The sequence below is a fragment of the Pan troglodytes genome, chromosome 2 (genome assembly GCF_028858775.2).
Source record: "Pan troglodytes isolate AG18354 chromosome 2, NHGRI_mPanTro3-v2.0_pri, whole genome shotgun sequence".
Classification (NCBI taxonomy): domain Eukaryota; kingdom Metazoa; phylum Chordata; class Mammalia; order Primates; family Hominidae; genus Pan; species Pan troglodytes.
Window position 1 is genome coordinate 190,130,051 of NC_086015.1, and position 23,870 is coordinate 190,153,920.

The 23,870-nt window shown below is 45.5% G+C and overlaps 1 protein-coding gene across 8 annotated transcripts in view; it reads left to right on the plus strand.

Annotated features, from left to right (window-relative positions):
• ST6GAL1 (ST6 beta-galactoside alpha-2,6-sialyltransferase 1) overlaps nucleotides 1–23,870 on the plus strand; it is a 148,627-nt gene that overhangs the window by 23,364 nt on the left and 101,393 nt on the right. For 7 of the 8 annotated variants that reach the window (XM_009446929.5, XM_063805251.1, XM_063805252.1 and 4 more), the window contains one exon: nucleotides 10,748–10,889. The exons of the other annotated variant lie outside the window; for it this stretch is intronic. The gene's annotated coding sequence lies outside the window, so the exon portion shown is untranslated. The remainder of the gene's footprint in view (nucleotides 1–10,747; nucleotides 10,890–23,870) is intronic. 8 annotated transcript variants of the gene reach the window in all.

Consider the following 23,870-nt stretch of genomic DNA (forward strand, 5'->3'; position numbering starts at 1 on the left):
CATGCATTAGCTAATTATCCTGATGCTCTTCCTCCCCCAGGCCCCCTGACAGGCCCCAGTGTGTGTTGTTCCCCTCCCTATGTCCATGTGTTCTTATTGTTTAGCTCCCACTTATAAGTGAGAACATACGGTGTTTGATTTTCTCTTCCTGTATTAGTTTGCTGAGGATAATGGCTTCCAGCTCCATCCATGTCCCTGCAAAGGACATGATCTCTTTCCTTTTTATGGCTGCATAGTATTCCGTGGTGCATATGTACCACATTTTCTTTATCCAGTGTATCATTGATGGACATTTGGGTTGATTCCATATCTTCGCTATTGCAAATAGTGCTGTGATGAACATATGCGTGCATGTATCTTTATAATAGAAGGATTTATATTCCTTTGAGTATATACTCAGTAATGGGATTGCTGGGTTACATGGTATTTCTGGTTCTAGATCTTTGAGGACTCACCACACTGTCTTCCACAATGGTTGAACTAATTTACATTCCCACCAACAGTGTAAAAGCGATCTTATTTCTTCATAGCCTCACCAACAGCTGTTGTTTCATGGCTTTACTAATTGCCATTCTGACTGGCATGAGATAGTATCTTTTTGTGGTTTTGATTTGCATTTTTCTAATGATCCATGGTGTTGAGCATTTTTTCATATGTTTGTTGGCCACATAAATGTCTTATTTTGAGAAATGTCTGCTTATGTCCTTTGCCTACTTTTTAATGGGGTTTTTTTTTCTTGCAAATTTGTTTAAATTCCTTGTAGATTCTGGATATTAGAGCTTTGTCAAATGGATAGCTTGCAAAAATTTTCTCCCGTTCTGTAGGCTGTCTGTTCACTCTGATGATAGTTTCTTTTGTTATGCAGAAGCTCTTTAGTTTAATCAGATCCCATTTGTCAATTTCTGCTTTTGTTGTAATTGCTTTTGATGATTTTATCCTGAAATCTTTGCCTGTACTGATGTCCTGAATGGTATTGCCTACATTTTCTTCTAGGGTTTTTATAGTTTTGGGTTTTACATTTAAGTCTTTAATCCATCTTGAGTTAATTTTTGTGTAAGGTATAAGGAAGGGGTCCAGTTTCAATTTGCTGTGTATGGATAGCCAATTTTCCCAGTACCATTTATTAAACAGGGAATCCTTTTCCCATTGCTAGTTTTTGTCAGGTGTGGCAAAGATCAGATGGTTGTAGATGTGTGGTCTTATTTCTGAGATCTCTATGCTGTCCCATTGGTCTGTGTGTCTGTTTCTGTACTAGTACCATGCTGTTTTGGTTACTGTAGCATTGTAGTGTAGTTTGAACTCAGGTGGCTGGATGCCTCCAGCTTTGTTCTTTTTGCTTAGGATTGTCTTGGCTATATGGGCTCTTTTTTGATTCCATATGAATTTTAAAGTAGTTTTTTTTCTAATTCTGTGAAGAATGTCAATGGTAGTTTAATGGGAATAGCATTTAATCTATTAATTATTTTGGGTGATATGGCCATTTTCATGATATTGATTCTTCCTATCCACAAGCACAGAATGTTTTTCCATTTGTTTGTGTCTTCTCTTTTTTTTTTTTTTTCTTTTGAGATGGAGTGTCACTCTTGTCACCCAGGCTGGAGTGCAGTGGTGTGATCTCGGCTCATTGCAACCTCCACCTCCCGGGTTCAAGTGATTCTCTTGCCTCAGCCTCCTGAGTAGCTGGGACTACAGGTGCGCGCCACCATGCCCAGCTAATTTTTGTATTTTTAGTAGAGATGGGATTTCACCAGGTTGGCCAGGATGGTCTTGATCTCTTGACCTTGTGATCCGCCCACCTCAGCCTCCCAAAGTGCTGGGATTACAGGCGTGAGCCACCATGCCCGGCCTGTGTCCTCTCTTATTTCCTTGAGCAGTGGTTTGTAGTTCTCCTTGAAGAGGTCCTTCACTTCCCTTGTTAGGGGTATTCCAAGGTATTTTATTCTCTTTGTAGCAATTGTGGATGGGAGTTCATTCATGATTTCGCTCTCTGCTTGTGTTTTGCTGGTGTATAGGAATGCTTGTGATTTTTGAGGCGCAGAGAGGTTAAACAACTTTTTCAGAGTAACACAGCTTGCTAGTAGTGTAGAACTAGGACTCAAACCTGCCAAGTGACTGTGTCGTTAGATCGTCTCTCTGTGGAGCCTGGCCTTCCCCCTGCACCCACATCTCAACTGCCTCATTTTTTTCATATCTTGTTGCAAGCAGCCGGTCCCACAGAGTGAGAAAAATCCCTGTGAAAAATGTTGCAAGTGTGACTGGAGGTGTAGGAAATGCATACACAAACAAGCCCTTATCTGCAACTTTCAAGTCCAAAAATTTGTGAAAGTCAAGCTTTATTCTTAACCCATTTGGTGGCAAAACTTGATTTGGACTGATGTGAGCCTATTTATAAATCTATGCCTGTAAAATGTTTGTGTGTGTTTTTTTTTCTTCCTGGTAATTAGTATTTCCTTTAAGGCTCTTTCCAGGAACATGTTCAGTTTTAAGACCCGATTAAGATCAGGCACAGCAGGCCAGGCTAAGAGGGGCATGTGTGAAATGCAGTTCTATACCAGAGGGAATGAGGGAAAGTCCACATGCTCACCAGCGAGGCCTCTCGCTGCTCCCAGCACTTTTTCTGCTTCTGTCACACAGTGCTGGATACTAGAGTCAGATTCTGCTTTCCCTAGTCATGAGGCTAGAGGAGTCTTTCTGCATAAACTTAAGAGCCCAAGAGAAAAAGCCTATAGATATTGATATTTAGGGTGTTCCAAACAAAATGTACAGCTGACTCACAATCACCCTCCCGTAAGATCCACCAGTTCAGAAGCACTGATCATGCACACAGAACATCCAGTCAGTTTTTAGTGTCTCACTTTTCAATTTAAAAAGACAGCTAACGATCACCAGATATTTGAGAAAAGTTTGAAACATGAAAGGCAGAAATTAAAAGAGACAACAACACTAGAAACTCACAAGAAATAGAGAAAATATAGGGAGCAGAAGAAAACTTCACAAAACCTGTAATTACTAGTCTAAGAGAGATAAGAGAATATGTTGCATTAATAAAATAAAAGCAATGTGCAACAAAGAGGAGTTTCAGAGACTAAGAAAGAACTTTTGGAAATTAAAAGTGTGATAGAAGAATAAATCAGTAGAGGGTTTGGAATATAGAATTGAAGAAAACTTACAGAACCTTGCAGAAAGTCAAAGAAAGAAAGAAAATGTGCTGGGTGCGGTGGCTCATGCCTGTATTCCCAGAACTTTGGGAGGCCAAGGTGAGTGGATCATTTGAACCCAAGAGTTTGAGACCAGCCTGGCCACATGGCAAAACCCCACCTCTACTCAAAAATACAAAAATTAGCCAGACATGGTGGTGCACGCCTATAGTTCCAGCAACTTGGGAGGCTGAGATGGGAGGATCACTTGAGCCAAGGAGGTTGAGGTTGCAGTGAGCTGAGGTTGTACCACTGCACTCCAGCCTGGGTGACAGAGTGGGACCCTGTCCCTCCCGCCTAAAAGAAAAGAAAAGAAAAATAAGAAGGATTATTCTAAGAAGCCCAACATCAGAATAGTAAGACTTGCAGAAAAAGAGAATAGAGACAATGAAGGGGAAAATTTATTAAAGAAATAATACAAGAAAAACTTCGAGAACTGAAGGACATTGAAAGGCCCACTTGAGTACCTGGGGCTGTGACTTGAAAAAAAGACATACCCCAGAAGAAAAGCTTCGTGACAGGAGAAAATCCTCCCCCCACCCAAATGGATTATATATAACAATAGAAATATGATTGACATCATCTATCGCTACAGAAGCTAGGAGACAAGCCATTCCTTAAATTCTGAGAGGCTAGTATTTCCAACTGAGAAATTATATCCTGACAAATTATTAATCAAATATGAGGGTGGAATAATGACATTTTCAGGTATGAGAAGTCTCAGTGATTTTATCTCCCACACAGCCTTTTTTGAGGAATCTATGATGCATTTGTTTCTCCAAAACTAGACAGTAAACTAAGAATAAATGGGATCTTCCTTTAAGCACAGAAAGCAACCACTTCAGGTTGAAGGAGGAGAATGGAAGGTTCCAGAAGGGAGATTTTTAAGAATTAAAAAAAAAAAAAGATTAGTACATAATGGTATATTTAGTGTACTGTGATGAGTTTTATAGTTTTGTTGGAATGTTGAGGGCTGAATTCGTGACAAGTACATAGAAAGTTAAGCAGACAAACAAATGAGGTAATAATGGACTCTACAAATGGCAACTAAGAAATATACATGAAAGGAATTAATTGTAACACCACACATGGCTCAGCTATGAATAATAATTTATCTGGTTATAATAATGTAACTTAATAATTACTTGACAAAATAATGTAACTTACTAACATAGCTATTAGTGTTGACTTAATAAAAAATGGTATAACTATTGGGAGAATGTGGGACAGGAGAGGTGGTATATGGAATGGTGGTAAGGAGCTAAATCCTTATTTTCTATAATAGTAAGTCAATGAATAATATCTAATATTGAAAAAAATCCAGAGCCATATAAGCATGCTATTTAGATACAGTGAGACGACTCTGGAAATAGATACAGGAGTTGAAAGACAGAATTAGGGATATGGAGGGGTGGGGCAGGGCCTGCTGTTTCTCCTTACAGCCTTGCAGTACCACTGGACCTTAAAAATCATTGGTGTGTGTTGCTTTGATTTAAAAAAGGGCTCACTGTGCCGGGTGCTGTGGCTCATGCCTATAATCCCAGTAATTTGGGAGGCCGAGGCTGGTGGATCACTTGAGGTCAGGAGTTCGAGACCAGCCTGGCCAACATGGTGAAACCCTGTCTCTACCAAAAATATCAAAAATTAGCCAGGTGTGGTGGCATGCACCTGTAATCCCAGCTACTCGGGAGGCTGAGGCAGGAGAATCGCTTGAACGTGGGAGGCGGAGATTGCGGTGAGCAGAGATTGTGCCACTGCACTCCAGTCAGGGTGACAGAGCGAGACTCCATCTCAAAAAAAAAAAAAAAAATTAAATAAATAAATAAATAAAATAAAATAAGTTAAAAAGGGCTCAGTGTCTCCCCCTGTATCCAGATTGGCACCTAAAATAGGCACCCAATCAAAGCTGAATGATTGTTTGCTGTAGAGAAGATATTAACAACACAATCAAATAAATGTGCAGAGGCACCCTCCTTTGGAAATTTCGCATATGGCAATGGCAGAAGAGCTTCCCTTTTCTGGTTCTCTAAATGCAGACACCTTTTCTCTTTTTGTCAGAGCTCACCCATGTACTCAGTGTGCAACTCATACTTAGTTTCAGCTCTTTGCTGGAATCTCTTGGCCTAGCACTAAAGGGAAGATAAAGAAAAGCCCCTGGGAGGCAGCTGTGGGAGGCAGCTTTGTGTGTGGAACTCTGGCTTAGTCACTTACCTGCTTTGTGCCCGTGCTGTCACCAAAGCTCTTGTCACCTCATCTGAAAATGGAGAAGACACTCCTCGCTTCATAGGCTTGTGTGAAGAATAAATGAATAACTTAGTACATAAAGCACCTGGCACACAGTAGTTGCTAAAAAAAAAAAATTGAAATTAAAAATAAAGGAACATTTATGGTGAATATTATTAGGTCTAGGACAGGAGCCCCGTAATGTTGGATCTGGGCTCCCCATATGAACCATCAAGAAGGGATGTGAGCCCTGGGAGAGGAAGAGGGGGACAGAAATAATCCGGGAAGTCTCCTTATCTTAGCAGACGTTCTTACTGTGTTTTGGGTGCAGTGTCTTCTGATTTGACTGCTGTGTTCAGCAGATTTGTGGAGACCCAGATCCTGGAATGTTTTATGCACAAGGATCAATAAAAGCTCTTAGCTTATTTAGCTTCCATATTCAAACATAATCAAAACCATTGCTCACATCTCAGACAATGTGGAAGAATGGCTCCAGGGTTAACAGGGTTATCTCACGCTGAGGCTCCTGTGTGCTGAGTGGGGATGGCTCCTTGAAGCCAGGGGCTTGGGGCCACAGCCTTACTGCTGTGACAGGTGAACCCATCCTCTGAGTCAACACAGAGCACTCGAGCGATGGTTCTGCTTTGAGGGGCTGGGCCATGAAATTCTTGTCTCAATTTATGAACTTCTTTGGGTTCCTTGGTTCCTGGTGAGCTCTCCAAATCCTGGTTCTGGGTCTGTGGTTGGTGCCTCACACATTGTACACTTACTTGAAGGAAACACTTGCTGGAGGCAAGAAGGAGTCACTGCGCCCAAGGCAGCCTCTCATTTAGCCACCCTCTTCCTTAGAATCATCTTCTGTGTCATCTAGATGCTTCTGGGTCTAAGGGCAGAGGAGAAAGGGGATTGGCTGAGCTGCTGCCAGGGGCTCTGGAGTTGGGGGACAGTGCAGTAAGGGCTGCCCCAAGAGATAAAACAGAGAACAGGCCCTGAGCAGAAGGAAGGAGTTGAGCACAATCTTGGCTGGCTGGGCCTCAAGAGGAAAGTAGAGAGACCAAATCTGGGTGTCAGGCCCAGTGACCCTTGTGGGATAGGAGGGAGGTCAGAGAGCAGAACTTGTGGTGACAGATTACAGAGCGTTATGAATTAAGTGGAAACTATATTAAAACGGCCAGGAAGCACGTGAGTAGATAGGAGGCTTGGGGACCCTATGATCAGCTGAATCTGCAGTGCTGAGTATGGTGATAGGAGGAAGTTATGTAATCTACTTAATAGAAAAAAAAAACTTTAGAATTTAAGATAGAAGAGTCATCCAACTACACTTTAGCAATCTAGCGTGGTCCTGTCAGTAGATTTTTGTTTCGTTTTGTTTTCTGTTTTTTTTTTTATCTTTTTTATTTTGAGATGGTACCTGCCTACCCTAGTGGCCCACGGCCACTAGACTCACTACATACCTGCTGTCCTGGGCCTGCATGATGTCCTGTCTACCTCTCCCAGGGCCTCTGCCCTGCTCTCTTTGTAGGCCAGCTTCCTCTCCTTCCATAGAGCCTCTGTAGCTCCATCACTCTCTGTCTCGCTCTGTCTCCCAGGCTGGAGTGCAATGGCACGATCTCGCCTCACTGCAACCTCTACCTCCTGGGCTCAAGCGATTCTCCTGCCTCAGCCTTCCGAGTAGCTGGGATTACAGGTGCCCACCACCACGCCTGGCTAATTTTTGTATTTTTAGTAGAGGCGGGGTTTCACCATGCTGGCCAGGCTGGTCTTGAACTCCTGATCTCAGGTGATCCACCCACCTCGGCCTCGGCCTCCCTAAGCTCTGGGATTACAGGCATGAGCCACTGCGCCTGGCCCCATCCAGTAGATTTTGATTACCTATCAAAAATTCAGCTACAAACTTGAGAAAAAAGTTTTTTAAAAAAATAGGTTTTTGAGTGCTTACAATGGATGGCCCAAGCCCTGCCCAAGACGTGCACTAGGTCATAGGGGAGCCCCCAGTCTCACAGCCCCCTTAGGCTTCAGGAGCCAGAGCCAGCTGGGACCCCAGAGCCCATTTAAACAAAGCTCTTGCACAAGATGAAGAAATCCAGGCCCATTTTAACTTTTCTCCCGCCCGGGCCTCACAGGCTGGGTTACTTGCAGCACCTGCCCTCAGTACCAGGCCTCTAGTTTGCATAGATTTGCTGTGTTGAGCAGAGCTGGAAATAAGTCCTGCTCTTTCTGTTCTGATTTCCCAGCCCAAGATTGCTGCAGCCTCAGGGCCTTGGAGAGATTGTTTTACGTGGAACAATTTGGTTGCAAGAAACAGAGACACCCTCCCAAATTGAAGGGGGTCAGGGAGTGCGTGCAGGAGTAAGAAGTATGCACAGACGAGCCTCACGGCCACTAGACTCACTACATACCTGCTGTCCTGGGCCTGCATGGTGTCCTGTCTACCTCTCCCTGGGCCTCTGCCCTGCTCTCTTTGTAGGCCAGTTTCCTCTCCTTCCATAGAGTCCCTGTAGCTCCATCATTTGATCTTTTTTTTTTTTTTTTAGATAGAGTCTCACTCTGTCACTCAGGCTGGAGTGCAGTGACTTGATCTCGGCTCACTGCAAATTTGCAAATTCCACCTCCTGGGTTGAAGCAGCTCTCCTGCCTTGGCTTCCTAGAAACTGGGATTACAGGTGCACGCCACCATGCCTGGCTAATTTTTGTGTTTTTAGTAGAGACAGGGTTTCACCATGTTGACCAAGCTGGTCTTGAACTCCTGACCTCAGATGATCCTCCCGCCTTGGCCTCCCAAAGTGCTGGGATTACTGGCATGAACCACTGCGCCCGGCCCCATCACTTGATCTTGTGCATGGCATTTGCTTGTCATGGTTCCACCACTACCTTTCCCTGAACTCTAGGGTCTACCACCAGCTGACTAGAGTCTTTTTTCACAGTTGCAGTTTTGAAAGAGTGTCAGATTGGCCCAGCTTCCTTATGTATGGATGAATTGTCTTTAAGTCAGAGTTCTACCCTTTGTCCATCAGGGGAAGTCCAGATGAATGAGCAAGTGGGGTAAGGGCAGGGTGGGCAGGTAGAATGACTTGCCTAAATATTGGAGATCTGCAAACCATTTTCCAAAGGACTTAAGAAGCACAAAAGGAATCCCCCATTCCCTCATGAATCTGCAGATTGCTATGGCTGGAGTGTAGGGTGCATGAGAGTGACAGGGCATGGGGCTGGTCAGCTGGAAAGGGGCATGAGACAGGTCCCCAAGGCTTTTGCCTGGGTCACAGGGCTGAGAAACCTAGTTATCTGTGTAGGTGAATTCTCCATCTCTCACTGAAAGTTTGGCCTGGAGTGAAAGGAAGGATACAAGAGCTGGCTAGGGAGAGATGGAGAGTGGAGTCTTCCTTCCTGTTAAGGAGGCAGAACAGTCAGCCCAGTAGTGCCCACCCTACCTCCACCCCAGGAGCACTTTGCTCTTGTTCCCCCAGAAGGGCTCCTTGTGGGTGGCTCCTAGCTGACCACTAGCTCAGCTGTTTGCCTGTAAAGACCTCTTCCCTGACTGCTCTCATTTCCCCACAGTGACTCTGGCTCCTGGTGTTTTATTGGCATTAATTACAAACAGCAGCAAAGTGCCCGAAGCCTCAAGCAACTTGTTCTTTTTCCGTCTCACCAGATGCCTTTGTTGTTGCCCTGTTCTGTCCTGAATCTTTGTGAGGTCTTGACGTTACCACCCATCGCGTGGCTCACTTCAGCTTCAGTTCTGTCTATCAGCATCTCCCGTCTCATGGGATGACTCTTGTTTCTCTTTGTATCTAAGGGTTTCTTTCCCCTGGACACCGTCCTTGTGTATCTATCACTCCCCTGTCCCTCCACGGGTTTCTCTTTCTCTCCTTACGAATTGTCATTCATGTACCCCTCTTTCCCAAGCTTGATTAGCAGAGTTCATTTAGCATAATGGGTCTTATCTTAGGCTGGGGCTGAGCTGAGTGTGAGCATGAAAAATGAAAAGTCAGACTTGGAGAACTGCACCTTCATTTCCACTAGAAATGGTTACACCAGGTGAACGAGGATATGTGGGTGAGGGAGGGGCTTGGGGGAGAGAGGAGTGTTAGGGGAACGGGCACATTTCTCCATTGCTGGGAGCAGTTTCTATGGTACCAGTAGTCCTGAAGGTAGCATGCTAAGACTGTTCAGAAGCCTGAAGAATTTGGAAGCTCTTTGACCCAGCACAATTGTATTCCTAAGACTGTGTCTGAAGAAAATAATCATGGGACTCCCTGGAAGATTTTGTTGCAAACACTATTTGCCATTAGCCAAAAACAAAACAAAAGGCTGAAGATGCCTTAAGTGTCCAGGCTTGGAGGGTTGGGTACAATTTATGGTACAGCTCTGTGGGGCACTATACATGGCTCATTGGAGATCCTTGGGTACATATATATTATGCAGCCATTAAAATGATGCTGCTGAAGATTACTTACTGACACAGCACTTACTAAACCATGCCTAGCTTTATTACATCTTTATAAAAAATCTGAAAAATAAAAACAAGAAACAGGTAGAGTCTGTTATCTGTAGTTATCTTGGATGAAGAAAGAATGGGTACATTTTGTCTTTTTCATTTAATTATATTTTCTAAAATTTATAGATTGAACATACTTTTTCTGACACAAGGAAACACAATTACTTTAAAAACAAATGCCCTCTATTCAGACAACTATAATAATATGTGGGTTGAAAATTTAGGATCAGTTAAAAATGCTTCCAAAATGAATTAGAAATTAAATTCACTTAAAAAAAAATTTTTTTTTTGAGACGGAGTTTCGCTCTTGTTGTCCAGGCTGGAGTGCAGTGGCACGATCTTGGCTCACTGCAACCTCCGCCTCCCGGGTTCAAGCGATGCTCCTGCCTCAGCCTCCCAAGTAGCTGGGGTTACAGGCATGAATTCACATTTGTAACAGCATAAACAACATACTATAGGTCAAAGGAGACTGTGAACAAGCTTGATGTAGTTGTTGATTGAAATCCATTGTCCGCAGGCCTTCTCTAAACACAAGACTTGGGCCCAATCTGTAGCTTTCTAACCCTTGCTTTTTCTTACCACAAGTAGTGAGTAGCACAAGGATTCCATGACTGTAGCAGAGTTTGCTTTGCCCAATCTGCAACTTACTCTCAAATTGTACAACCCCAGAGGGATGAGTCTGGGTGAACATGTAGCTCGTTTAGGTCCTGGAAAGGAGGCTGGCTGCCCCAGAGCTGGCAGTGGGAGGAGCAAAGACTCTTCCTCCTGAATGTATTAACATATGTGCTTCTGGTGAAACTTTGCTTTGTTGTTGTTTTTTAACCCTCTGCAGGCAAGGGGAGAGCCAGTTGCGCAGAGCTCTGCAACCAGCAGTCCAGGGAGAAGTGGTGAATGTCATGGAGCCCAGCTGAAATGGACTGGCCCCCTTGAGCCTGTCCCAAGCCCTGGTGCCAGGTGTCCATCCCAGTGCTGAGGTAAGACCCCTTGAAGCCCAGCCTGAGGAAGAGAGGACACAATGCCTTTTTTGCAGGGGCAGGAGGCAGAGGGCCTTCTCAGGAAAGAAGGAGCAGTTAGTTGTTTCTGGTTCAGTCAAACCATCTGCTTCAGCCTCAGCCCATTGGGAGGCAAGGTCAGTTGGTGGCCAAAGAGGCTTCTGCTTTGTCAGAGCAGGTCTTTGGAATCTTGATGGGAGTTGTATTTTCTCAGTTGCTGGTGAAATTTGAATTCCCAAGGGAATACATTTATCCTCCAGGTAAGACTGCACCAGATTCAGGTGAATGCTTAAGTATACCTCCTCTGCTCTGCAAGGGAGCTCTTGGGAAACACACACACGCACACACACGCGCATGCCGCGCTCTCTCTCTTTCAACCCAAGGGTGACAGAGTGAAACATTATGCAGAGAGGTTATTCCAAAACATTCTGGGAAGCTCACTAAAAATTGATTTTAATTACCTAGATATGTTCTGATTATAAAGGTAATATGTGCTCATAGAATGATTGGAAAAATTCTGTTGTGGAAGAAAATACAATATATCTGAAACCCTGCCCCTGTTAACAATCCTCCAGGTGATATTCTATTAAGGTTACTCTTTAAGCTTCCACAGGATGTTGATTTTTCCTGTGTGGAGGTAGAAAGGTGAGGCAGAAGGAGAACTTGTCCCTAATCTGGAAACTCTGTTTCCCAATTTTTATATATTCAAGAATTTTGCAAACTGCTTGTTAAAAACGATTAAAAACAATGGGTGGCTTGAAACTGACCACGATGGGGAAACTTACGCCATGGAAATGGGCAAGTGCTACAACCCAGGGCTTTTTTGTTTTGGAAATTCCGATTAGATAAGCAAGCTGCTGGTTTCAGGGCTTATCCTACCCCAGGCTGTGGGGCATCCGGGAAATCACTTCCCCTACGCATTCCTTCATTTCCTCACCTGTGAACGGTAGGTGCCCAGTAACATGAGTTGCGTGAATAAATGAAAGTGAGATTTCCGTCATTATTTCATACAACAATCGTGAGGGTCCCATAAAATAATGAAAACAAATGTTTTGCGTACAGTGAGCCTCCCTGCCCCTGTAGAGAGGGGCTTAGTTGACTGGGCAACCTTTGGTTTAGTGGTAGAAGTTGGCTGCATTTCCCCCTTTGGCTCTTGCTCCTTGGGGAGCCTTTGGATTACTGACACCCTTTTATAAAGGCAGATGAAAACCCACCATTTACTGGCCAACATCTGGGGCACATTTCCTTCCCGGAAAAGTCAAGAAGTTGGTCAGAGAAGTGTGAAAAGGGAGCCTCAGCAATGCAGGACATAAGAGCCAGAACTGAAATCAGAGCTTTTGACTCATAATCTCTAATGCGGGTGTGGGGGACTTCCTGCCAAATGTGAAATTGCAACAAAAGCCTCTTTCTTCAAAGCCCTGCTGTTGCAGCAGATTAGAGCTAATAAATTAGCATAATGAAGTCCCAGCCTCTGTCCCCCTCCCTCTGCTTCCTGAATCTCTTCCTGTGTCCCAAAGGAGGGATAGGGAGCGGGTGGGACATCCGTTAAGCACCAGTTTATCCTTGTAGAATTGTAGGTTCAGAAGATTATAAAGGTGGTAAAGTCTACAGAGTCCATCTGGTCCCACACCCTCATTTTAAGAACCCCAGGCCACTGAGCTGGTGATTACCAGTGCCTGAGGCGAAAGTACGTACTCCTGGGAGGAAGGGCGCTCAGGTGGAGGGGTGGAGGGTGGAGCACTGCTCAGGAGGCCGCCTCCTCACAGAGCTTACATATGACGGGCAGGGAACGTGGTGGGTGGTCTCCAGGTGCCAGCCCTGCCTCTTCCCTTCCTAGTCCTTCCCCTGTATCTGAAGTCCCAGTGTACTTCCCGAGGTGCCTCTCTAGTGTGTTTGGACTTAAGGCCATCAGAGGCCTGGTTTTCCGGTCAGCAAAATCAACTAAGATCTTATTTTTTATTTTTTCGGGACAGAGTGTCGCTCTGTTGCGCAGGCTGCAGTACAGTGGGGCGATCTTAGCTCACTGCAACCTCCGCCTCCCAGGTTTAAGTGAGTCTCCTGCCTCAGCCTCCCGAGTAGCTGGGATTCTAGGCATGGGCCACCACGCTGGCTAATTATTTTGTATTTTTAGTAGAGACGGGGTTTTACCATGTTGGTCAGGCTGGTCTCGAACTCCTGACCTCAGGTAATCCGCCTGCCTAGGCCTCCCAACGTGCTGGGATTACAGGTGTGAGCCATCGTGCCCGACGTAACTAAGATTTTATTCTGAGAATCTTTAGATCTATTTATGACAAAGGGAAGGAAGGGAAGAGGCTGTTGATTGAGCTCATGATGGTTCCCGGCACAGTGTTTTGTAATCTGTCTACATTATCTTATTTAATTCTGCAATGAGCTAACAAGGTATCTATCCCATGTCACGGATGTGGAAATTGGGTCTCACAGAGGTAAAGAGACTTCCGCAGGATTTCACAGCTCATAAGCAGAAGAGATACACTAAGGCAGTCTGTGACCTCCACAGCTTCTCAAAGCTAGTGAGTGCTCTTTATGGCAAGCACTTGCCCACGTGGTAGTTCCAAAATGCAGTTCCCACACACAGAGTCTCTCCCGTCGGGGAATATCATTCCATCTCGGAAGCTCTGTGAACAGCTGCACCTCAAAGTGCTTGGAGCTTTGCAAAATGCTGCACTGTTCCTTTCAAACCCCAAGGGCTCTTCCTTGTAGAGTAAGATAGCACCAGAGCTGGGAGCATTTATAGAGTGCTATAGTGTAGTCCTCTCATTCAGCTGATGCCCCAGGAGGTGAGGCCCAGTGGTGCTGGGCCCCCAGATCTCCCCGCCAGTTAGAAGCAACAGGCGTGTCAGTCCCTGGACTCTCAGAACTGTTTCCCGGGGAGCGCACAAAGACAGATATGCTTGCTTTTCCTCTGCAACTCGGGAAGAGATTATTCCTCTGGCTAGAGGGATTTAATTCAGTTCCACAGATACTTACTGAAAGCCTACTATGTGCCCTGCCAAATATCTCAGCTTGTTTGGGCAAGAAACTCTGGCCCACACTTGGACATACAGATCTGACAGGGACAAGAGGAGGAGCTTCCATACTTCAAGGCTGTTTAGTACCTTCTTTTTCCATCTATTCTGTCACCACTCATGTGCAGCCTTTCCTTCAAGAACTCTAAAGGAGAAATTATGTCTCAAGTAGCTGTGTGTCCAGGGTTTCCAGACTCCTGAAGAGGTGTTTTTTTGTTTGTTCGTTTGTTTTTTAGACGGTGTCTTGCTCTGTTGCCCAGGCTGGAGTGCAGTGGCGCAATCTCAGCTCACTGCAACCTCCGCCTCCTGGGTTCAAGCGAGTCTCCTACTTCAGCCTCCCAAGTAGCTGAGATTACAGGCGCCTGCCACCACACCCAGCTAATTTTTGTATTTTTAGTAGAGACGGGGTTTCACCATGTTGGCCAGGCTGGTCTCGAGCTCCTGACCTCAGGTGATCCACATGACTCAGCCTCCCAAAGTGCTGGGATTACAAGTGTGAGCCACTGCGCCTGGCCCGAACACAGAGTTTTAAGCACCTAACTTGCTATCTGGGGAACAAACCAGCAGATGGGGGAGGGAGTCAGGGTCTTTGGAAGATACTTGCTGAGGGACAGGGCTGAGGGGAGGAGGCAGAGTGGCAGAGGGAGTGATTTGGGGAGGCACTGCTACGTGGAGGTGGTGCCCTGCCTTCAGCTTTGGCTCAGCAGGGCACTCAGAACATGAATTAGAGCCGAAAGATCTCCTTGGAAGGCTTGATCGTTAGCCATCATGTCTTTCACTTAAGGAAATGGAGGCCCAGAAAGGGGAAGGATGTTATTTGCAGCATGAGAGGAATTGGAGTCTGTTCTGCTGACTGTCTGGTCAGGTCCTTGACACAAAACCACCGTGGCAGTAGAGGCCAGGGTGTCCTGGGGAGCCGGCACAGCCCACTTCCTGCCTTAGCCCATCTGGCCCGGGATGGGCTGGCTTTGGCTGTTGGAGGTATTTGTGGCAGTGGCAATCCAAGAGAGAGAGGGTGTCATTTTAGTGATGCCAGAGATCTCCTGCAGCCCCAGCCTCTCATTCTCATTTGGAGCCTTCTTCGAGGTCTTTCTTAGGCCGGGGAGTTATGGCCTGTGGCTTCAGGTTGGGAATTTGCCACTGTAGAAAGGCATCACGGTACGGAGAAAAGTGGCCCAGCTTTGAAGCCATTTGACTTGGGTCTGAGCCTGACCTGACCATAGCTGCATGACCTCCCGGCTTTCTGATCCAGTTTCATCATCTGTAAAATGGGCTGAATAATACCTACCTTGAGTGAAGATGAATAATTATTTATATAAAGTTTTTCCCCACAAAGTAGATGCCTATTAGATGGTACCCATTAATCTTGTTTTATATACGCTTATTGAGGTGTAATTGACAGACAAAACCCTGCACATACTTAAATTGTACAACTTGGTGAGTTTTGACATATGTATACAGTCATGAAACTATTCCCACAATTAAGCTAATGAACATAACGATTACCCCTAAAAGTGTCCTTCCGAGCTTTATCCCTCCTTCCTGCCCCCTTCCATCTCCTGCCCTCCATCCTCAGGCAACCACTAGACTAAGCTGCTTTATCACACTATAGGTTCGTTTGCATTTTCTGGAACTTTATGTAAATGGAATTATACAGCATGCATTTTTTTTTCATTCAGCGTAATTATTTTGCTGTTCATCAATGTTGTGTGTATCAGTAGTCCTAGTTGTGGATATACCACAATTTATTTATCCATTTACTTGTTGACACACATTTAGGTTGTTTCAAATTTTGGACTATTAAAATAAAGCCATTAGAATCATTTGTGGAAAAAAATGTTGTGGGGACATAAGTATTTATTTCTCATGAGTAATCTCCTAAGAGTAGAGTGGCTGGGTCATGTGGTGGGCGTTTGTTTAACTTTTAAAGAAGCTGCCAAACTGTTGCCTAGAGCACGGGTACCATTTTATATCACCACCAGCTGTGTACTAGAATTCCAGGCACTTCACTTCCTTGCCAACACTTGGTATGATCTATCTTTTTCTTTTTCTTTTTTTCTTTCTTCTCTTTTTCTTTCTTTTTTTTTTTGAGACAGAGTCTCACTCTGTGGGCCAGGCTGGAATGCAGTGGCGCAATCTCAGCTCACTGCAACCTCCGCCTCCGGGGTTCAAGCGATTCTCCTGCCTCAGCCTCCCGAGTAGCTGGGATTACAGGCACCTGTCACCATGCCTGGCCTATTTTTGTATTTTTAGTAGAGACGGGGTTTCACCATGTTAGCCAGGCTGGTGTTGAACTCCTGACCTCAAGTGATCTGCCCGCCTCAGCCCCACAAAGTGGTGGGATTACAGGCGTGAGCCACAGTGCGCAGCCCATCTTTTTCATTTTAATAGGTGTATGGTGATATCTCATTGTGTTTTTTTGTGCATTCCCATAAACACTAATGATATTGAGCTTCATTTTTATGTGCTTTGTTTGCCACCTGGATGGCTCCTCTGGTGAAATGTTTCGATTTTTTTACCCATTTAAAGAAAATTGGGTTGTTTGTCTTCTTATGATTGAGTTGTAAGGTTTCCTTATATATTCTACAGATAAGTCCTTTATTGGATATGCTTTGCAAAATTGTTCTCCAATTCTGTGGCTTGTACATGACAGGAGATGGAAGCAAGTAAGCTAATTATTGCAATTCAGTTGAATAAGCGCTGTGCACAGGAAGTGCAGAGGAAGAGCGGTGATCTCAGGATGGGGAGTCAAGGAAGCTTCCTTAAGGAGAAGCTATACAAATTGGATCTTAAAGGAAATGAAAAGTTATCTAGGCGAGGGAAGGGTAGCCTCAGTAGAAGTTCGTATGTGCAAAGGCATGGAAATAGGAAATGTCGTGGTACACACCGTACTATGAATAATTTGACCTGGTTGGAACACCAGGATTTTGGAGCGAAGAGTCTGAACTGGAATCCCAGTTTTCTTACTGGCTGGGTGCCTTTTCTTTTTATTTAACTTTTTATTTGGAAACAATTGTAGATGCACAGGAAGTTGAAAAGATAGTACAGAGACTCCTGATGCATCCTTCCTTTAGTTTCTTGTTTCTTCTTACATAATTATAGTACAATATCAAAACCAGGCATCTGAGATTGGTACAACGTGTGTATAGTTTGTGTCATTTTCTCTTGTGTGTAGGTTAGTATAGGCATCCCAGGAATCAAGATAGAGAACTATTTCTTTTTCTTTTCTTTTCTTTTTTTTTTGAGACAGAGTCTCACTCTGTCACCCAGGCTGGAGTGCAGTGGTGCGATCTTGGCTCACTGCAACCACCGCCTCCCAGGTTCAAGCAGTTCTCCTGCCTCAGCCTCCTGAGTAGCTGGGTTTATAGGTGCCCGCCACCACGCCCAGCAAATTTTTTTTTTTTTTTTGTATTTTTAGTGGAGACAAGGTTTCACTGTGTTAGCCAGGATGGTCTCTATCTCCTGATCTCGTGATCCGCCTGCCTCAGCCTCCCAAAGTGCTGGGATTACAGTTGTGAGCCACCGTGCCCGGTGGATACAGAACTATTTTATCATCAAAAAGGTCTTCCTTGTGCTGACCCTTTTTTGTCACCCTGCCCCCACCTCTGTTTTTCACTTCTATAATTTTGCCTTTGGAGAATATTCTCTAAATAGGATCATACAATATACAACCTTTTGAGGTTGGCTTTTTTGCACTCATCATAATGCCCTTCAGGTCTACTAAAATTGTTGAATTTATCAATAGTTTGCTCTTTTTGTTAAATTACCAAATAGTATTCCATGGTATGCATGTATCACAGTTTAACTGTTTGCCTATGGAAGGGCATTTTGGTTAATTTCAGTTTTTGGCTATTACAAGTTAAGCTGCTATGAACAATTGTGTTCTGATTTTTGTGTGGACATAAATTTTTGCTTCTCTGATATAAATGTCGAGGAGTTCAATTGCTAAGTTGCATGGTGAGCATATTATTTTGTTTTTGAAGAAACGGCCAAACCATTTCCTAGAGGGGCTGTATCACTTTACATGCCCACCAGCAACATAATGCACTTCTTTCACATGCTTGCCAGCATTTGGTGTTGTCACTTTTTCTCAGCTTTAGCTGTTCCCTTTTTTTTGGACACGGAGTTTCACTCTTGTCACCCAGCCTGGAGTGCAGTGGTGCTATCTTGGCTCACTGCAACCTCCACCTCCCGGGTTCAAGCGATTCTTCTGCCTCAGCTTCCTGAGTAGCTGGGATTACAGGTGTGTGCCACCATGCCTGGCTAATTTTTTTGTATTTTTAGTAGAGACGGGGTTTCGCCATGTTGGCCAGTGGCCAGTCTGGTCTCGAACTCCTGATCTCAGGTGATCCACGCGCCTCGGCCTCCCGAAGTGTTGGGATTATAGGCGTGAGCCACTGTGCCCCACCGAGCGTTAGCTGTTTTAATAGATGTGTAGTGATATCTTATTGTGGTCTTAATTTGTGTTTCCTTAACAGCTGGTTGTGTGCCTCTGTTTCTGCTGCCCCAGTTTGGCTGTCTGAATCTAGACCACAGCCTGTACTCCTTAAGTGTTGGAAGCAAGATTTGGTGCTGACAAACCCCCTCCCATCATTTTCAGAGCTGCCCCAGGAATCTGACTTCCTTGTTCTTCAGCCCAGTTCACCAGTTATAGGAAATCTTTAGTCATTGTCCTGGGTGGCCCATGAAAAGTGATATTTTATAGAGCTGTGTATTTTTCCAGGGAGGATTGTTTTTGTTCACAGATGAGCAAACATCCTGTAAGTGCTGATTTTTCACTGTGCTTTCCACCCTGTTCCTCCCTGGTGCCAGCGTGCCAACATCTCCACTTACTGGCAGCCTAGTTGAAGAAACCTCTAGAGTTGGCCCAGGAGGACTGTTTTCTCAGTGTTTAGAGATCATACAGTGCCAAGGGCAGCTGCCGTGGCCTCAAGCCTTCCCTAGCTCAGCATCTTCTACTCTTTCCTCTTACAGATGGAGAGGCAACTTCAATGCACTGGGGAAAGAAACGAACAGTGACAGTGAATGACGATATTGCACTTTTTATGGACCAGGCTCTAAGTGTTTTATGTATAGTAATTCACTTAATCCCCATGACAACCCTAAGAATTGGGTACAATTTATAACTCCATTTTATAAATGAGGAAACAGGCATAGAGAGGTCTCATAGCTAGTAAGTTGGAATTTGAACCTGGGGAGTAGGACACCCAGGTCTGTCCTCTTAGTCATTATGCTATGCTACCTGCTACTTTCTTACTTTCTTTCTTTTTTTTTTTTTTTTTGAGACAGGTTCTCACTCTGACACCCAGGCTGGAGTGCACCTGGGAGGGATGTCATCTCACTGCAACCTCCACCTCCCGGGTTCAAGTGATTCTCATGTCTCAGCCTCCCAAGTAGCTGGGACTACAGGCACGAGCCACCATGCCCAGCTAATTTTTTGTGTTTTTAGTAGAGACAGGGTTTTGCCATGTTGACCAGGCTGGTCTCGAACTCCTGACCTCCCGTGATCTGCCCGCCCCGGCCTCCCAAAGTGTTGGGATTACAGGCGTGAGCCACCATGCCCGGCCACTGCTTGTTACTATGTGTACATTACCTGCACTAGGGTGGATAGAACCTCATGTGGCACACATATGACGCCACATAACACGGCTCATGTGTTCACAGTGCCCAGCACAGAAGCATGCACATAGTAGGTGTTTATTTAAAAAGTTGATTGAATGCTGAATGAGTGAGTGGGCACTCTTCACTGACGAACTGGGGTAAGGCACATACTCCCTGTTTGATTTCAGTGTAGCACTGCCCTATAGCTGGGCAGACACCTTGGTGTCTCCCCTTAGGAGCATGTGGGAAGAAGAGGAGGATTTGCCATGAGCCTTCTCTGGGACAGGAGCAGTTTGGGATGTTGAGATGGGAAATGGAGTATTGAGAAGTGAGTGTATTTCCAGGGGGAATGGAGAGGTCTTTGGAGACCTGCATTGGCCATAGGCTGCCCAGTTGTGAGTGGGCTCAGGCTCTGGATCACCGCTGGGAAGATACCCTTCTATTTATTTATTTATTTATTTATTATTTTTATTTTTGAGATGGAGTTTTGCTCTTGTTGTCCAGGCTGGAGTGCAATGGTACAATCTGAGCTCACTGCAACCTCCGCCTCCTGAGTTCAAGTGATTCTCCCACCTCAGCCTCCTGAGTAGCTGGGATTGCAGGCGCCCGCCATCATGCCCAGCTAATTTTTATATTTTTAGTAGAGACAGGGTTTCACCATGTTAGTCAGGCTGGTCTTGAACTCCTGACCTCATGTGATCTGCCCGTCTTGGCCTCCCAAAGTGCTGGGATTACAGGCGTGAGCCACTGCGCCCGGCCCTCTTCTGTTTTCTGAGTCTCCTGTGCACTCAGGGCTGGCTCACATACACTGCAGGAAGAGGCTGGAGGAGGATGACACAGGGGACTGGACCTTGGAAGATAGCACATGATTGCACTGGCCCTCAGATTTTCAACCCCCTGCCTGTGCAGCAGTAACCTTGACTGCATTGTAGAGACTCCCATCCACTTCATCTCACCCTTGCCCATCAGGGGTGTCTGGGAAAGAGAGGTTTCTAGCCTGACAGATCTGAGTTCCAATTGCAACGCCTCAGTTGCCTCACCTGTAGACAGAGCAATAATAATAGCTGGTTTGTAGATTGTTGTGAGGGCAAAGTGGAGAAGTGTCTTAGGGAGTGTTGGCTCCCTCTCCTAACTCTTTGCCTCTCCTCCTCTCCTGGAGGCCCTCTTCATGAACACCCAGCTGTAGGGCAGTGCTGCACTGAAAGAAAACAGGGGACATGTGCCTTACCCAAGTTCAGTCAGTGAAGAGTGTCCATTCACTCATTCAGCATTCAATCGACTTTTTAAAAGAACACCTACTGTGTGCTTACTGATTCCATGAAATCAACCCATGTTAAGTATACAATTCAGTGATTTTTTTTTTAGTAAACTTACTGAGCTGTGCAGTTGTCACCACAATCCAGTTATAGAACATTTCCGTCATTAGTGGGGTCAGCGTTAGATGCAAAAGACAGGAGAATTATTTTTGTTTTTATGGGATTAGTTCTGTGCTCCCAGCAGGAAGATCTCATTAGTTAATTAATTAATTCAATTAGTATTTACTGAGAGCCTGGTGGAGGGGGGCCCACAGCAGGGCTGGGTGCAAAAGGAAATAAATAAATAAACAAGTGGTGGGGGCTGCTTCACTGTGGCTGATGAGCTTCCCACTGAAGATACGCTGTTAAGTGTAGCCTAACTTGCCTGCTCAGATGGGGTTCATGGCAGCTGCAGGGCAGGTTTCTGCTTTCTACCCTGTAACTCTTATTTGAAGGCAAGGCAAAGGCCTTCTTTTGCAATACCTGGTATTGCAGTGAATTATTGACTGAGCAGACAGAGAGACGTGTCCTCGCCAACATCTACAAATAGCTCTGGGCTTTGGCAGGCCTGGATGCAGGATCTTGGAAAAGAGGAGCGTGGGTGTGCTGTTTACAGTGCAAAGATTTGACAGGTGAAATTGGGGTGAGGGTGCGCTGAGGGAGGAAAGGAGTGCAGGCAACGTCAGGGCCGGTGGCCGGGGTGAATCCAGGGAAGCGGGTGCCTGTGTGCACGGTGGGTGTTGCTTGGAGGCTGGGGAGTGAGTGGGAGTATGGCCTTGTGTACTAGACTGAGGCATTTGCACTTAATGGAGTAAACATGGAAGATGCAATTTCAGTGTCTGAGGAGGAGCTTAATGATTCAGAGCTGGACTTCAGGAGATTAATCTTTTGTGAGAAAATAAGCAGGGGATGGGTTGGGAGACTGCTGTGAGGGTCCTAGTATTAGATGATGTGGACTTGACTTGGACAGGGGCATTGAGGCAAGGAAAGAAGAAGTGCAGGGGAGAGAAAGTTCTGCCAGGTGATGGGGAGTGATTCTTCTCTGTCCCTGAGGTTCGTACCTGCCTGGCCATCTGCCTTTTGCTGTTCAACCAGTCTCCCTCTGCCTGTCCACAACTGAAGCTTCCCCACAGTGTGTTCTCCCATGGCCTCTTTGTACTCTCCCATCCACTTCTTCCCTCTTGTTCTGCTTCTCTTGCCCAGGAGGAAGGAGAGGATCCAGCGAAAGAGATGGAGAGAAACAGAACACTGTACCCATGAAAGGCAGTGCCAGGGCAGGCAGTGGAGAGAGACTTCCAGAGAGGGTGGCTGGCTGTGCCAAACGCCACAGAAGTGAGTGAGGCTGGCACTGAAGGAGGCCTGGGGGACTCAGGATTGGGACTAGGGTGAGACCTCCCTTACCTCATCCCAATCCTGGCCCTGGGAGGAACTGGGGACCTCGGAGAAAGCATTAGTTTACAACAAACTGGACCAAGTGTGGGACTGTTTCTTCTGAGGACAGCCTCCCAGCCTCCCATAGGAAACTGCCTGCAACTGCTCGGGACCCACTGGTCTCCTTCTTCCCCACCCCAAGACAGCCCCTCAGGGTCTCCATGGGCTTGCTAGAGTTCCTGCACACAGTTTCAAGACCACAGATCAAACTCACCTCCCCGCATCCTACCACAGAGAATTCTGAGACCCAGCAAAGTACCTGACTTGTCCAAGGTCATCCAGTGAGGTGTGACCTTGTGGGTCTTGCTTTGCTTTCCTTTGATTTATCATCTTCAGTTGGTTTACGCTCCCCTTTTATTCACCTCCCCCTAAGCTTCCCCTCCTCCATAAGAATTGGAAACAGAGAGTTGATAGTTGAGGTCTGATTTATAGCTGAAGATTGAGGTCAAATTTGTAGCTGAAGATTGAAGTCCATTCATTGAGTGCCTACTTCTACCAAGCATTGTTTTAGAGGTGTTTACATACATCATTTTATTTCCTTTTTTTTTTTTTATTTGAGATAGCGTCTTGCTCTGTTGCCTAGGCTGGAATGCAGTGGCACTATCTCGGCTCACTGCAACCTCCATCTCCCGGGTTCAAGCGATTCTCCTGCTTCAGCCTCCCAAGTAGCTGGAATTACAGGCATGTGCCCCCACACCCGGCTATTTTTTTTTACATTTTTGGTAGAGACAGGGTTTCACCATGTTAGCCAGGCTGGCCTCAAACTCCTGACCTCAAGTGATCCACCTAGTTTGGCTTCCCAAAGTGCTGGGATTACAGGCATGAGCCACTGTGCCCGGCCTTAATTCTTAAAAGACCCTTTCAAAGTAGGTGTCATTACCCTATTTTCCTGATGAAGAAATAGAGGCTCCTAGAGACTGAATGGCTTGCTTACCTTTGTATAGTTACTAACTGGTGCTGCTGGTTTATATTCTCTCCCCACACATGTATTTCTTCAGTTACTCATGTTTACCTAGTGCTTTAATGCCAGGCACTGTTTTAGGTGCTGATACAATATGAATAAAGGACACAAAAATCCTGCCAAGACCTTCTCCATTTGTGGCTTGCTTGCCGGAGGAGATGGGCTTGTTCTTTATAAAGTCTCCTGTGCTAGATGTCTCAGGGCTGGGTATAGCAGCTGCTGTGTTTATTGGCTGTTGCTGAGATGAAATTCATGGCCCGATTTGCTCCTCAGCCAGCAAGGCATGTGGACTTCTTTCTGTCTGCTTCCGGGGGTCTCTGAAGCCTTCTGCTGAAACTGCCCCTAGGCGAGATAGTTTACTCTGTAAGGAGTGTGACTGTGGCTCCCTCCCCCATGGCTTCTCCCCCATTTCTTTGCTTTTATCACCAGCGGTTTCCGTTAGCCACCACCACTAGCAGAACCCTGATTTAGTTCCACGATTTAGCCCTGATAAAGGCAAGCTATTTTGGCTTCCTCTGCCCTAAGCCCCAGGGAGAATTTGGACTCAGTGTTTTCACTTGTCATTTTAGACTGTTTGCCAGAGTTTGCGGAAGAAGGCCTGTATTATTAATGCCCTTGCCGGGAACAGCTGCACCCTGCCAGGTTGTCA